Source organism: Nomascus leucogenys, chromosome 19 (genome assembly GCF_006542625.1).
Source record: "Nomascus leucogenys isolate Asia chromosome 19, Asia_NLE_v1, whole genome shotgun sequence".
Taxonomy (NCBI): domain Eukaryota; kingdom Metazoa; phylum Chordata; class Mammalia; order Primates; family Hylobatidae; genus Nomascus; species Nomascus leucogenys.
Window position 1 is genome coordinate 52,455,205 of NC_044399.1, and position 15,157 is coordinate 52,470,361.

A 15,157-nucleotide genomic window follows, 5' to 3' on the forward strand; every position below is an offset into this window, starting at 1 on the left:
AATTAGCTGAGTGTGGTGGTACATGCTTGTAATCTAAGCTACTCGGGAGGCTGAGACAGGAAACTCGCTTAAATAGGGTAAGCGGAGGTTGCAGTGAGCCGAAATCACCCTGCCACATTCTAGCCTGGGCTACAGAGCAAGACTCCATCTCAAAAAAAAAATTTAAAAAAAAATAGAGTCTGGGCAGGAGGATGAGAACAAGTTGTGAAGAAGCATGTTTTAAGGACTTCAGATTTAAAAAAAAGTTTGTGGGTACATATTGGATGTATATATTTATGGGGTGCATGAGATGTTTTGACACAGGCATGCAATGTGTACTAATCACATCAATTTCTAAGCAAGGGAGAGCTTTCTAACTTAGTGAGTGGTGTGATTAGATTTGGATTTTAGAAAAATAATTTTGGTTATCATATAGAAGGTGAATTGGAACAACAGATTCTGATGATATAATGACCAGTTATTAGACCACTGTAATAGTACAGAAGGAGATATACTGGGATAGGAAAGCCAGATGCTATTAATGGAGAAGGAAATGAAGACTCATTGCCCCATCCTGGTAGAAGATGGGAACTTTCTCATAATGGAATGTCCAATCTCCTCCTAGAGAGAAATTAACATACCCGGGAAAATGCTTAACCAATTTGCTGATAGATGCTAATGGATTAAGATCCCTTCTGAGAAACTTGTTACCTACGTATATAGCTAATTGTCAGTCAAGAGTAATGGCATTTAAACAGTAATTCTCTTTTTTTTGTATCCAGTTATCAGAGTTATCTGATCTTCTTTTTTAAAACAAATAAAACGCCTCAACCAGGAGAGGATTTTTAAATTAATCTTCTTAGGTTTCCTTGCTTAGTGAAATTTGAAATAAAATTTGACACCTGCCACCAAACTGTCAGAAAAAAATCTTGACAAAGAAAGCAGCAATTGGCCAGGTGGTGGCTCACGCCTGTAATCCAAGCACTTTGGGAGGCTGAGGTGGGCAAATCCCTGAGATCAGGAGTTCGAGACCAGCCTGGGCAACAAGGTGAAGCCCCGTCTCTATTAAAAATACAAAAATTAACCAGGCGTGGTGGCACACACCTATAATCCCAGCTACTCAGGAGGCTGAGGCAGGAGAATCGCTTGACAGTGGGAGGTGGAGGCTGCAGTGAGCTGAGATCGCACCAGTGCACTCCAGCCTGGGCAACACAGCAAGACTCCAAGACTCCATCTCAAAAAAAAAAAAAAAAAAAAGAAAGAAAGCAGAAATTTGGAGGAAAATGACGTCCTTTGTTGAAAACTTTTGTGCTGAAAGAACTTGCAGGAGATACCAATACAGAGAAGGATGGTGATAATAGCTACTATTTATTGAGTGCCCAATATGAAACGTATTATGCCAAGTATTTACTTATCTTTAATCTCACAATAATCCTGCAACTAATATCACTATTCCAAATTTATGGTTACAAATACTAAAGATAAATTATTAAACTTAACCAAAACCACTTAACTAGTAGGTTATTGAAATAAGATTCTCATCCTGGTCCCTTGATGTCAAGTTGTGTACAAATTCCACTATGTCAAACTCACTCTGGTGTCTGGAGGTTAGGGCAGATTATATATAGTATTGTCTTAAATATAGTTAATTATCTATAAGAATTATTCTGTCTCTACGAAACATATAATATTAAAACATTTACTCCATTTCTCAAGCCAAATTTTAAAATTAGAGAGAAGGGTAGCTGTATAGCAGAGTGATCAAGTGTACAGCTTTAGACTCAGGAAAATCCAGGTTTGAATTCGCGACTTTGAAAAACTTACTATGCCTCAATATTCTCCCTGTAAGATGAAGATAACATTTGTCCCATAAGATTACTGTGTATATATAATCAAATAATATTTGCCAAGAATTTGGTACAGTGCTTGGCAAATGGTAAACAAACAAGAGTAGATCTCATCAAGAGTACCTTTTTTTTTTTTTTTTTTTTTTTTTGAGCTGGAGTTTCACTCTTGTTGCCCTGGCTGAAGTGCAATGGTGCAATCTTGGCTCACTGCAACCTCCACCTCCCAGGTTCAAGAGATTCTCCTGCCTCAGCCTCCATAGTAGCTGGGATTACAGGCGCCTGCCATCACACCCAGCTAATTTTTTGTATTTTTAATAGAGACAGGGTTTCACCATTTTGGCCAGGCGGTCTTGAACTCCTGACCTCAGGTGATCTGCCTCCTTTGGTCTCCCAAGAGTAGCTACTTTTAATAGTAACTTTGGTCAGTAATATTTTTGTGGGGATACATGCTTGAGAAGACAGTTAAAAAACACCTAACTGCAAAAAGTTAATTTTTTTTCAGGAAAAATTGCTTGCCTAAAGTCAGATACAAATATATTTTACAGTTTAAAATGCGTTTTATCTTCGGCTTTATGTAACTCTCTAAGAAATGTCAAGTAACCTAGTATTATATTTAAGACAAAAATACAGTAATTAAAATTTACTATGATATGGACTTTAAAATGCTGCTTCATATAAAATCAGACCAATCTTTATTTCTGTATTTGATTTTGACAGCTACATATATGATTGAACCTAAATCAACTTTTTGCAGATGTAGCATCGCTGTTGAACCAGATTGCCAGTGGACATGTTTGTGTCCCACCTCTTTGTCAGAGCATGAGGTACTGGCATGAGTAGGCGCCTGAAAATCAGGGTTCTATTTCTGGCTTTGTCACTAACTAGTCATGTGACCTCAGACAGCTTCCAGCTTCTCCAGACTCAGTATCTATATCTGTAAAATGAGATGCTTGGAATTAAGAACTGCAAGAAATCAACTGCTTTAATATACTATGAGCCTGTTATAGCAGAAATAATAGGCTAGAAAAAATTGTAATGTGGTGGACAGACTGTTTCCTTTGAAAACAATATGGCTAGTACAAGATAAGAAAACAAGATGGGGATTTAGTCAGCAGGAAATGAGCAGTTTGAAAAATTTCACTTAATGAGGCAGACAACCATCTTAGACATTCCTAAACCAAGATACTTTCTCAGCCATCTGCCATCAACCCATCTACAGAAAGCCTTCTTAACCTCCCTAATGGGCCTCACACATTTATGTATGGAATGTGCTTACAAATTCCCACTGTCTTTTATTCTTCAAAAAACTTTCGGTCTACTTATATATGGCAGACATGCTCAAAGATAATACAATTCCCTTAAATCACTAGGGAAAAACACTACTCTGGTTTTAGCTTTACTGATAATTTTATAGCGTATACCTGAGATACGTAAAATCTCAACAATTACACACACACACACACATTGTAGCCACACACAGAGACCATGGTGACCAGAATGTTGATGAATTATGTTGTCAGATTACTTTGACCAAGAGACAACTAGTTTGCAAGAACCATCCCTTACATAGAGGTGTGCCTTTGGAATCTAACAATTTTGCATGACTAGCAATATTTGTTATTTCACTCATATACTTAATACATATTTATTGAGCACTGGTCATTGCACTAGGTCCTGGGAAAGCATCATGAATTAAACAGATGAGGTATTCTATTCTTCTTCCACTCTAGTGTACAGAAATAGCTTATGATGTCAGGATTGTGACTGCCCAGGAGTTCTAATTAGTCTACCTTCTGGGCTATTTTTATATTTGTATCTCCATACTATTCCTTACCACCAGTATCCCTTCCCAGAAAATTGCAAGAATTACTTTGAGAAGCATTGATGGAACCAAAAAATTAGAAGGTATTCTAAAAGTATTGCAAACACTGCAGAATGGGAGCCTAATAAACATCAGGCCAGCATTCATTTTCTCTTGTTCCCTACCCAGAAAAATTATAAAGGTATAGACTTAGCCCATGAAACTACTATCTACTATATGGCTTATATTGTGGTGCCACTGGGGAGACAAAGGCAAAAACACACTCTGACTTTAAGGTACTTTTTGTAGTCTAGTAGTGAAGACAGGAGTAAAAAAAATAAGTACAGTGCTAATGTGATTGGGAATTATTAGATTAATATTGAGTTATTTCTACTTCAGAGTCATCAAGAGTGGTTAGCTTAGTTACAAGGTAGGTTGATTTGGGAATTCAAATTGAAGCAAAATTGCATTCTCAGTTTGAAACCCAAACTGCAATCTGTCTGAATTTCAAATTGACCTTCAAGTTGACCCAGCATCCAGCATTCTGATCTTTGATGAGGTGTGGTATAATCCAAAGTGAGGTCAGCTTTCTGTAGACATGGAAGAGTTGTTCAGGACATAGGAATTCTTTTTTTTTTTTTTTTTTTTTTTTTTGAGACGGAGTCTTGCTCTGTCGCCCAGGCTGGAGTGCAGTGGCGCGATCTCGGCTCACTACAAGCTCCGCCTCCCGGGTTCACGCCATTCTCCTGCCTCAGCCTCTCCGAGTAGCTGGGACTACAGGCGCCCGCCACCACACCCGGCTAATTTTTTGTATTTTTAGTAGAGATGGGGTTTCACCGTGGTCTCGATCTCCTGACCTCGTGATCCGCCCGCCACGGCCTCCCAAAGTGCTGGGATTACAAGCGTGAGCCACCGCGCCCGGCCCAGGACATAGGAATTCTAAGTTTAGTTCAGTGGCCTTTGGTTCAGGGTCCTGTAAACATAACTACCTAACACTAACTAATGTGAGCAGACTGTATGTTAAAAAGACAAGAAGGCCAGGTGCAGTGGCTAACGCCACCGCTTTGGGAGTCTGAGGCGGCTGGATCACCTGAGGTCAGGGGTTTGAAACCAGCCTGACCAACATGGCAAACCCCGTCTCTACTAAAAATACAAAATTAACTGGGCGTGGTGGCGCATGCCTGTAATCCCAGCTACTTGGGAGGCTGAGGCAGGAGAATCACTTGAACCTGGGAGGCAGAGGTTGCAGTGAGCCGAGATTGCACCACTGCACTCCAACCTGCACAACAAGAGCGAAACTTCGTCTCAAAAAAGGAAAAAAAAAAGACACGAAGAGGTTTGTTCTGAGCCACATTATTACACATCTATTAAGCATTTGCTCTATTCTCAGCCTTGTGGTAGGGGGAAGTGAAATCAAAAAGGGGAGCATATCATTGATCCCTGCCCTCAAATTGCTTGTAATCTAGTTTAGAAGAGAATGCATACATATAAAACTAGGAAATGATGTCCCATTAAAAATAAATTCAGTATCTGCTGTGGCCTAGACATCTTCATGTATTATCTTTTATAACCCTAATAGAAATCTCATGAGTTAGGTAATACTATGTCCATTTTACAGATAATAAAAATGTCTAGAGAAGTTAAAAATTAAGCTGTAAATTCATACCAGTAAGTTTTTAAGATTGCAGGGGGGAACGTAGATTCCCTATCTGTCAACTCCTAAGATTACAAATGCTATGGAACTAAGTTTCTTGTCAGCAAAATAAAGACAATGGGCTAGAATTAGTGGCTGTGCCTTAGAATAATCTGAGGTTTTGTGGAGAATACAGATGCCTGGGCCTCTACCATGGAAATTCTGTTTTATCAGATGTGAAAAAGTAAACTGCCTAGGAATCAGCATTTTGCAAAGGGCTCCAGGTAAAATAAATATTTGCAGTAGTTTTTTTTTTTTACCAATTGAGCATTCTTAATTTGAAAACCCCAAATTTAAAATGCTCCAATGAACATTTCCTCTGAGGGTCATGTTGGTGCTCAAAGAGTTTTGGAATTTGGATTTTGGAGCATTTCAAATTTAGGGATACTCAACCTGTATTTAGGAATGAGTGAACTAGCACCTTGCATGTTACAGAATGATCTAGGGATCAGCAGCACTGTACTTACTTGGGAGCTGGTCAGAATTGCAGAAACTTGAGCCCTTCACCAGATGTGCCAGGTCAGAATCCATATTTTAATAAGACCCCTAGTTGATGTGTATGGCACGGCAATCATTATTAAGCACAGATGACTCTTGGCTGGGCACAGTGGCTGACACCTGTAATCCCAGCACTTTGGGAGGCTGAGGCAGGTGTATCACCTGAGGCTGGGAGTTGGAGACCAGCCTACCCAACATGGTAAAACCCCCTCTCTACCACAAATACAAAAATTAGCTGGACGTGGTAGTGGTGCATGCCTATAGTCCCAGCTACAGAGCTACAGAGCCAGACTCTGCCTCAAAATTAAATAAATAAATAAATAAATATAAATAAATAAATAAAAATAGAAGTATAGATGACTCTTTTACAGTTAAATTTTACATTCCTGGCACTAAGAGCTATCAAAATCCTAAAATGAAAAGTTAAAGTGGGCTAACCTAATTAATATAATCCTGTGGGACGAAGCAGAATTAAAACTGAATAGAATCTGGAATGGCAGACAGGAAGGGGAAAGGCATTTGGAATTCTGGAAGACAACAGCACTAAAAACACAGGATGGACCTAAACCCAGAGACTCACTGGCTGATAAATACATGAATTGGAAGAGAAGCTTTTATAGTCTCCTTCAAGACCCAGCCTAAATGCTCTGGGTAGGTCTCTTTCCTTCCGTGTCTTTTCTGCAATAAGAACATATTTATAGGATGAAAATCCTGATTCTATTTCCCACACTGTAGGTTAGAAACTTCAATAGGCAACTCCCTTCAAGGGAAAGCCAATATTTTGAAACCACTGTCTTGCTATATTCTGGGTTCCTGATTTGCTATGAACATTCAGAGGCAATGTGGTGAGGTTATATTGAAAACGTTGATTTTGAAACAGAAAGACCCTTTGGTAACACTGCTTACTGACTGGCTATGAAGTGGTGGCATGGCTGCAGCTCTGCTGAGGATGCCAGAGAACAGGACAGTACCAGAAAACGCTGCTCTGTCTGAAATCAGCGAGGCCAAGGTAGGAAATGCTTAAAACATTTCAGGATAGGGGAAGCACAGTCTGAAGTGATGGGACATACAGATAAAGGGCTGAGTGAGACACCTGCACCTATGAAGAGGTGACAGAGTTGAGTGCCAACAGGTCCTATGATCCTAGTTGCAGATAGACATTTTGAACAAAGCAAATTTCCATTAATAAGTTTATTTAAATGGATGCAAACTAAAGCACTAGATATTTAACAGATGTGATGTAAGGACTGAATTGAGAGAAATAAAGGAGAACAATAAGTAAGGAAGTTTGCATTTTGTAAGTAGCCGTACATAAAATAATCAGCTCCTGATTTGCTCAATTATTTCTTCTATTCCCTTTCTAAATTCCCCTGGGTTGTCAGGATCCCCCTAGGCCTCTCAGTTTGCTCTTAGATGTCACTAGAACCTCTGCTCAGAATTACAACCTAATTACAGCATACACATTTGGGGATACTTTTCTGTTAAGAATTTGTGCAAATTTAACAAATGAAACCAGATGAATTGAAGCAAGGAGAACCACATGAGAAACATAATGTAGATGCAGAGATAAAGAACATTAGGCAATATTCCCGACACATTCTCCTTTAGCATTAAGTGTTTATCAGGGCTGCACGCTGCAATAATGGTGACTAATGTTGCATAGTATAATGGAAAATGATTGAGTGATATATTAGAGCAGTAGCTACACATTTGAGTGTGTACTTAACAGCTTGGCTGGTTTTAATACATGCCATAATTACAGATACTAAGTTGGCAGGTTTTGTTAAAAATGGTTAAGTAATTACTGAAATAAAATGCAACATGGTTAAATCTTTTTAATCTTAATACTACTTCCCCCTATTAACATGCGAAACAACTTTGCTGCTCTTCAGCAAAATGATTTTGATGTAAAATTTCACTTAGGCCCTATGACAGCGCCATAGGTATTCTGCTAATTAAAGAGCAAAGCACAGCTTCATTATACTGGTGGCACAAATAGCACTCACTTTGGCTTTCTACATTGTCCTATGCCGGAGAGACTTGATATGACTTAATAGTCACTTAAAATCTAATCTGTGAGGCAATATAAAATGAGGATTTACATGTTTTTTTTTACATTCCAGGTCCTAAAGTAATTGTGGTCTTTTGCTGTTCAAGGTGAAAGCCTTTTTCCTCCTTATAGGCCAGTTTCAAGCTCATTTTAAACCAATTCCCACTCCCCTCTAATCTGTGACAAAAAGGTAAGCACTGATTTTTTAACTTCAATTCCTTCCAACAAGCCAATCTAGTGAAAGAAATATATCCCAGAAAGTAAACCTTAAGGTAAATATCTACTAAACTAATTATATTTACCTAATGACTTTGATTTCAAAATTGGATACGCAGTTCTTGGCAAATGTTTAAAACTTAAAAGTGGTTTAAAAATGTCTGAAAATACAACAAACCCTTAAGATATATTTATTAGATTAAAATACAGAGATAGTGGTAAAATATTTTCAACACTACTGTTTCCCTAAATATTAACAATGTAAATAGCAGAAATGAACATAGGAAATAGCTCCAGTCTATGACTATATAATCATTCTCTTTTCCCTATCCATTGTTTATCCAGGATTGTAGAAACTCCCTAAAGCTTCAGCAATTTGCTTTGATTTTTCATATCTTTTAAAGCTGCTTCAATAGCACCAATTCTACTTTTAAAATAATAATTTTTTTCTTTATCACTTCCCTGTAGATGACCACATTTTAGCTTTCAAGGTAACTGTATTTAGTAATAATATTTAGAAATTCATAATTTTCTGGTTGAAATGAATAGTCAAATCTATATCACATTCCAACAAAATATTTATATAACTAATGTTATGTTGACATTTTAATGAGTAAATAGATTTTAATAATAATACCTCTTGGTTGTCTTAAAGTCACAACTGTCTAAAACATATACCAGTTTTGATGTATATTTTTGCTTTTAACATCTGAAAGATATAAAGTCCTAATTTCTACACAATTTCTCTATAATCTAATACACACACACATATATGTGCATATGTGATCCATTATGCATATATATGTATAAATTAGAACACATAGAATTTGTGTAGAAATTAGGGCTTTCTTCGTGTCTCAAGGTCATTATATTCGATTATTATTAAGCACTAAGAAGGAATGTACTGGATCCTTTAATTGTCTACCACTTGGTTAATGCCTACTAAAGATTAGAAGAAAACAAAAATATCAGTAATATCCTAAGTTTATATGATTTTTAATCAAATGTTGTGTTTATAAAGAGTTGGCAAAACAAAGACATATTTGTTAAATGTGGAAATTACTTTATTTTTGGATAAGTACCCTAACACCCATCACAAAAATAAGAGAAATTCTGCCAGGATGACAGCTAATGACAGAAGCAGAAATGAGATTCAGATAGAGACACAATACCTCTAAATTCCTGAAGAAGATGCTACTCCTTGGGGTTAAATTGATAATGATTGGTGAGTTACTCCTATTTATTAGTCATAAAGAATAAATATTTATTATTATTAATAAGAAGTAAAAGAGTGATACCCTTATTTTTGGTACTGTTTACAGGTGAAATCTGTCTCTTCAATGAAATTAATCTAATCTTTTAAATTAATCAAGACTATTCCCAGTACAGGGCATGCTAAGTGATTGTTTGCTTATTGACAACTAGAACTGTAGCCAACCTCGGAGTCTATCATTTAACATTATCTCCATTGAAGCTTTATTGAGTCAGCTGGTGTACGGGCACAAGATATAATAAAGAGTGTTAATAAATCGAAGAGAAGAAATTTACATATTCTCTATTTTGTAGAAGGTGTTTTTAAAAAGCAAGTCAGCTATAAGAACTACCGAATAGCTTTATGAGCATTCGATGAGAACCTACTAATTAGACCATTGCTGTGCCGTAAAGTTTTTTCCAACAAAGTAGAGAAAAGTAAATCTCTAACTCTAGGGGTCTACCATTAAATGTGAACCACGAGACTAAAAGTACGAATTGCCTTTGAATTTTTGGGTTGGATCTTGAAAACTTATTACTACTCTGTAATTCATCTTTTCATTTTAGTGTAAACAGATGTGTTAGTCCAGGTCCTCTGTGAAGCTTATGCCAAAACAAGATTAAACATGCAAGAGGTTTATAAGGAGAAGTACCTGTGAAGGACATTGGGAAGGGACTCAAGGAAGGCCAGGTGAACTGTTAGATCACATGCAGATCTGGCCTTGTAAAGGAGAGGGGGAAGGAAGGAAGACGGGTGTTAGAGCCTTAGAAGGCATTGCAGTTCCAATGGAAGTCATTGATCCAAAGTCACCTTTCAGAAAGGGCCCCCATTCCTCAATAATGGGCATGTCTTATCCCTGCCAGGCTCAGTCATTGTTTGGGAGCAGTCCATAGGAAGTGGACTATTGGTGGGAACACAGTGATGATGTCAAAATTCAGAAGCCGGGGTTCTCAGTAAGTAGTACTCTTTGCAGTTGAATATCTGAGAGGTGTATTTTCATAGCTTCTATTGTAGAGTAATTTAAACCAATAAGTGATAGAACAGAACATTTTCGGTGTGAGATACAACTAAGCTAACAATATTAATTTCAGAGGACATACGACCCTGCCTATAGAAATATTCCTCTTTCTGTTGGTGTTATTACTCTCTTATGATAAACCACATTTTTTTATGGATGTACAATTCACTAATGTTCAATAAATTCACAATGTTGTGAGCAATCACCTCGATCTAGCCCTAAAACATTTTCATCATCTCAAAAGTAAGCCCCATTTTCATTAAAAAGTCACTTCATATTTTATCTCCCCCAACCCACATTCCAAACCCTGGCCACTAATCTGCTTTCTCTCTCTATGGATTGGCCTATCCTAGATATTTCATATATGAAATCAAAATATGTGAACTTTTGTGGCTGACTTTTTCCACTTAGCATAATGTTTTACAAGTTCATCCATGTTGAAACAACTATAAGTACTTCATTCATTTTATGTCTGAATAATACCATTGTATAACACTATATATACCATGTTTTGCTTATTAATTCATTATTCAATAGACATTGGATTGTTTCTATCTTTTGGCTGTTGTCAAGGATGCTGCTCTGAATATTTGCTCACAAGTATTTGTTACAATACCTGTTGTGAATTTTTTGAGGTATATACCTAGGAGTGAAATTGCTGGGTCTTATGGTAGTTCTATGGTTAACTTTAGAGGAACCCCCCAATGTGTCTTCCACAGCAGTTTCACCATTTTACATTCCCACCTGCAATGTGCAAGGCTCTAATTTCTCCAGATCCCTACCAATGTTTGTTATTTTTCATGTTTTCAACTATAGCCATCATCGTGGATATAAAGTGATATCTCATTATTGTTTTGATTTGCATTTCTGTAATGACAGACAAGGTTGAGCACAGTACTTGTTAGCTATTTGCCTATCTTGTTCAGAGAAATGTCTATTAAAGTTATTTGCCTATTTTTAATTGGGTTGTCTTTTCATTCCTGAGTTCTAAGGGTCCTTTATATATTCTGGATACTGGATGATATGGTTTGGCCCTATGTCCCCACCCAAATCTCATCTTGAATTCTAATCCCCACATGTCAAGGGAGGGACCTGGTGGGAGGTGATTTGATCATGGGGGTGGTTTCCCGCATGCTATTCTCATAATAGTGAGTAAGTTCTCACAAGATCTGATGGTTTAAAAATGTGGCACTTCCCTTCACTCTCTGTCTCTCTCTCTCTCCTGCCGCCATGTAAGGTGTGCCTTGCTGTCCCTTCGCCTTCCACCATAATTGTTAAGTTTCCTGAGGCCTCCCATGCCATGCGGGACTGTGTGTCAATTAAAACCTCTTTTGCTTATAAGTTATCCAGGCTTAGGTAGTTCTTTATAGCAGTGTGAAAATGGACTAATATACTACATTCTTATCCACTACATGACTTGCAAATATTTTCTCTCACTCTAGGTTCTTTTTACTTACTTGATAATGTTGTTTGATACACGAAAGTTTCCCATTTTGAATTCTATTTGTTCGTTGGGATGTTTGTGGTTTTGGTGTCATATCTAAGACTACATTGCCAAATCCAAGGTCATGAGGATCTACTTCTATGTTTTATTCTAAGAGTTTTATAGATTTGCTCTTTCATTTAGTCTCTCTCTCCCTTCAGAACTACATAAGGCAAATGTTGTATGTATTTAGGTGCGCTAATGTTGGGTGCATATATATTTATCACTGTCCTATTCTCTTCATTAATTGACCCCTTTATCATTGTATAATTGGCCTTCTTGTTTTATAGTTGTTGACTTATAATCTTTTTATCTGATGTAAGTATAGCTACCTCTGATGTCTTGAGGTTTCAATTTGCATGAAATATATTTTTCAATCCTTTCACCTTCAGTCTGTGTGTGCTTAAAGGTGAAGGCAGCATATAATTTGTTTGTTTGTTTTTGTCCATTCAGTCACTGTATGTCTTTTTATTGGAGAATTTAATCCATTAAGCAATAGAGTTAATTATTTGTAGGTAAGAACTTACTGTTGCCTTTTTTTTAATTGTATTCTGATTGTGCTGTAGATCTTTTGTTCCCATATTCCTCTCTTGCTGTCTTCCTTCATGATCGGGTGATTTTCCTCTAGTGGTATGTGGTATGCCTTTATTCCTTACTTTTTATATTTTGTGGTTCTACTGTAGGGTTTTGCTTTGTGGCTACCACAAGGCTGGAAAGCCTTCTTCTGAAGAAAGAGATGTATGAATCAAAAACATTTGAAAACTATTGCTCCAAGGAGTATTATAATAATTTCTTTCACTAGTCTAACATAATCTTTTGATGAACTCTTCAGGTAAAATGTGTTCCCTCTTTTTCTCTCTTTAACCAGCCATTCTTAACAGCTTGTAAGGTGAGAAGTTCATCCTGAATCTATATGTTTAAATAGTTAAATGTTATTAGTTATAAAAGAAAACAATATATTAGGACCTAAAAGTATTTGGTCAGCTTGATTTTTAAAAAAACAGAGTATGCCTTAAATATTCCCTTTCATTTCTTTTCTGAAAAAATATGTGGTTGTGGGGAATTTGGAAAATGCTTGTTATGTATACAATCTTACAGACTCTGGGCTAGTTTAGTGGTATATGCAGCTGTTGAGTTAAATGAGAATGACCGGAAAAACAAAATAGCTGAAATTCAACTAATAATTGTAGATTAAAGTTAGCAAAAATTTGTCTAGAGGTGGGTGGTGATGGTTCTAATGATTTTGGGAAGGCAATGGAAAAGCTTTTGAAGAAAATTTTTAATTTCCCCATCTCTCTGTTCTGTCACATAAAAAATAAGGGGTTTTACAAAGATAAAGATAACTCACATTTTATAGATTTGTATGGTACTTCACAGTTTACTAAGTGCTTTCATGTCTTTCCTCTTCTGAAATAAATTAAGGCTTTTTGCAGCTCCAAAATGCTACCACTTTATGTTTTATTGATTCTTTTGAATATGCTTTGGGATTTTTTTAAAATTTAAAACTGACAAATTGAACAGTTTTAGTTTACCATTGATATGATCTTTTAATTTCTTGCCTTCCTAGAGGTTACTGGAACTATAATATGGACTTTGTTAATAATAACTTCCTGATAAATAATGTAGAAATAGCCATAAAGCATATTTCAAAAGAATTGTCAATTCTAATACCTTGTGAACAACCAACGCTTAAATAGCCGAAGATGATACAGTTGTGGCACAAAGCTCCATATATCATTTTCATTTTCCTTAAAAAATTCCACATGACTGGGAAAATGACCTGGTAATGCAGAAATCTGCTTTCAGATTTCATGATCCTGGGGAATCCAGAGAAGATTGAATCACTAAGTCTCAATTACTAAGGAAAAGAACAGAAGAGTGGCCATGGCCAGAAGATAATCCAAATGCTTCTACCAACTCAAAATTGACCTCATTTCACAATATTATTTCAAGATTATCACCACTTAAAACAAGCTCCTAAGAAGCTGAAATATTTTAATATGGACTATTTTTAAAATATAAAAAATACCACATGGGAATTTTTCTTTGGAGGGGGCAAGTAAGGCAGGAGGCTGTCTGAAAGTGATGCTAATCATTTTTCTTGTACAGATTTGTATCTGGGAAAAAAGACTCTCCAAGAAGAAATTGTGGTACTCAACACTAACAACTCCCTCTAGACATCAGACATGCTCCTGTTCAGATCTACATACTTTCTTATGACAGCACCTAGAGGAAGAAATGAATGGGATGGAATTTACTAAACAACTACTATATAGCAGGTGTCTCTGGGTATAAAAGATCCCAGGCAGACATACTGGATTTAGGTAGTCATATTGTTTTTTATGTGAATCTTGGATGATCCTAAATGGATCTAAGTATAGTAATTCTAGTTTTTTTTTTTTTTTTTTTTTTTGAGATGAAGTCTTGCTCTGTCACCAGGCTGGAGGGCAGTGGCACGATCTTGGCTCACTGCAACCTCTGCCTCCCAGGTTCAATGATTCTCCTGCCTCAGCCTCCTGAGCAGCTGGGACTACAGGTGCATGCCACCACGCCCAGCTAATTTTTGTGTTTTTAGTAGGGATGGGGTTTCACCATGTTGGCCAGGATGGTCTCAATCTCTTGACCTCATGATCCACCTGCCTCATCCTCCCAAAGTGCTGGGATTACAGGCGTGAGCCACCATGCCCAGCCTAGCTCTTGTATTTCTATCCACAGACTTACAGGGGCAAAGGGTCTGGAAATTCCTTGAGATTTAAATTTGATAAAATTTAAATTTGTGGACTGAAGTGGCTCTTACCAGAAAAAGTACTCGGAGAGGGAATTTGTAACAAGAGGAGTATGGCGTTTCAGGTGGGGACTAAATCTTGAATCAAGGACCAGAGACTGAGGAAGACAGATCATTCAGAACCTATGAAGCAGCAGACACAGAAACCTAATCTGACCTCACAAACCTGACAGCTACTTTGTGACTCAGGCAAGTGTGTATGAGGACATGGGACTAACTTCATATACAAATTTAACTCTCAAATTAAACTACGTAAACGTGGCAGAAAATAGAAAGTCAAATAATTTAATTTTTATGGATGTACCCACCCAGTATCATTCTAGAGAGTATCTCTCCCCAGGCTGTGCTGCCTGGGGTTGGAGCAGGGTGACCAGAGTAAAGTAAAACTGTTCTTCCTACACTCTTCAATGCTTCTCTTCTTACTCCTGTGCTATCCCCTAATGCTGTAATCTCACCTGGTTTCTTTAGTTCTTGCAAAGGTATTTTTGTGTGTGGATAGTTAATTGAAATTGATGTTTCTGATAGACAGTCCTAT